This window comes from Olea europaea, chromosome 6, assembly GCF_002742605.1.
Source record: "Olea europaea var. sylvestris chromosome 6, O_europaea_v1, whole genome shotgun sequence".
NCBI classification, from domain to species: domain Eukaryota; kingdom Viridiplantae; phylum Streptophyta; class Magnoliopsida; order Lamiales; family Oleaceae; genus Olea; species Olea europaea.
Genome location: NC_036242.1, coordinates 24,632,266 through 24,634,723, shown reverse-complemented (window position 1 = coordinate 24,634,723; position 2,458 = coordinate 24,632,266).

Genomic DNA, 2,458 nt, shown 5'->3' with positions numbered 1-2,458 from the left:
CTGAGAGGGAAATATTTTGAAATAAAAATGGGTGGTAGCTATCAAAGTGGCACACTCATTAGTTTTTATTCAATTTTCTCTGCAATAAATAAATATATATTTTTGCTCAACAATTTTGATTTATTGCACATAATATCTTGCCCAAAGGTGTTATTATATGTGATATTTTTGGAAATGGTATGAGGCGGTTAACGAATTTACCTTGGTCTAGAAATTTCCTTCTGCCCAAAGGTGTTTGTGTTTCGAAAATCAGTGTAATTTTGTTAACTGTCTACATGATGTGTTTTAAAAGTACCTTATAGCATGTTGTATTGTCGACCCAAAGGTGACTTTATAATGATGCATCTAGGCTCTTATCGTAATAAAATTCATATGTTTCGATTTAAATTACGGATTATCTAATTAATATCCCATATTAATTAGTTGGATATTTTATCATCCATTTGATTGCATGCATTATGTTTGGATGATATTAAGAATGATATTTTATGTTTCCACAGTTTATAATGCCTCGTCTCTTTTGAATCAATTGTCTGCTATTGAAACTTTGACTGGGAATAACTATGTGAGATGGAAACGAGACGTAGAAATAGTACTTGGTCTTTTGGGCTTGGATTATGCGATGGAGAAAAAGCTTGAGAAACCCACAGATAAGTGTATCGTTGAATATGCAGTCAAGCATGAAAAGTGGGAAAGGGCTAACAAACTCTGTTTGAAAATCATTAAGTGATCAATATCTGATTCCATTGTAGGTGCCATCCTTGATAATGAAAATGCCAAAAGTTTTATAGATGCCATAGGAGAAAAATTTATTGAGTCTGATAAAACCGAACTGGGGATCTGATGGATAAATTGATGATCATGAAATATGATGGCACAAGTGGTGTTAGAGAACATGTCATGAAAATGATAAATATATCATCTAAGCTAAAGGCTCTTGACATTCCCATTGCGGAGCCTTTCCTGGTCTATTATATTTTGAATAGCCTTCCTAACAAGTTTAATCAGGTTAAGATTGCTTACAATGCTCAACAGGATAAATGGAATTTGAATGATCTCATAGTAGTGTGTGCCCAAAAAGAGTATAGGATGTGCCGTGAAACTGTTGAAACTGTGCAATTAGCTTTTTAGCTATCGCAGAATAAGGGGCCTTCTCATAATCATAAACATAAGTTTCGTAAGGGTAATAAGTCCCACCGAAGTCAACAGAATAAAAATTTTAGTGGTCCCAAAGGAGTTATAAAGAAAAATGATCAATACAAGTTCTGTAAAAAGAAGGGTCACTGACAGAAAGACTATTTTAAGTTCAAGACTTGGTTGGAAAAGAAGAAGAGTTCTCCAGGTATTCCCTTGGCCTTAGTTTGTTTTGAGTCTTCTTTAGTAGATGTGCCTTTGAATTCTTGGTGGTTAGACTCGAGAGCTAGTATTTATATTGCGAATTCCTTGCAGAAGTTCACAAGCAAACGGAGGTCAAGTGAGAATGAAATAAGCTTGAGCGTTGCAAATGGAGTTCAAGTGAAGGTTGAATTCATAGGAGTATTGAAGTTGACTTTAGAGTCTGGTTTTTATCTTGTTTTGGAAAATACAATTTATGTACCGCAGATAAGACGAAATTTAATTTCTATACCGAAACTTGATGCTTGTGGTTTTACATTTAATTTTGGTAATGGAATGGTTAAGTTATTTAATGATTCTCGTTTGATTCGGAATGATATTTTATGTGATGGTTTATATAAATTATCTTTGGCTCCTTTTGGTGATGTATCATGTGCTACCAATGTATCAAAGAAAAGAACTTTAATTCGTGAATCATCCTCTATGATGTGGCATAAGCGTTTGGGTCATATCTCTAAGGATAGAATGGAAAGATTAGGAAAAGATGAGATACTTCCCTCCTTAGACTTCTCCGATTTTAACACATGTGTAGATTGTATTAGAGGAAAGTTAACTAAGTCTACAAGGAAGGGTTCGACTAGGAGTAATGAAATTTTGGACTTAATTCACACTGATATGAGTTGACCTTTGCGTTCCACTATATGTGGGAATAAATATTTCATAACTTTCATTGGTGATTTCTCACGATATGGATATGTTTACTTGATTAACGATAAATCACATGCACTTGATAAATTCAAAGTTTTCAAACTGGAAGTAGAGAAACAATGTGGGAAAAGTATCAAAATTGTAAGGTCTGACCGTGGTGGTGAGTACTATGGGAAATATGACGAGTCTAGTCAAAATATGGGTGATTTTGCAAAGTTTTTACAAGAGTGGAATAGTGCCCCAATACACCTGCCAGAGACACCTGAGTAGAATGGTATTTCTGAAAGACGTAATCGAACTCCAAAAGATATGGTTAGAAGTATGATGAGTAAAAAAAATTTGCCTGAATATTTGTGGGGTGAAGCCTTGAAAACAGCTATGTATATTTTGAACAGAGTTCCAAGTAAAGCTGTTG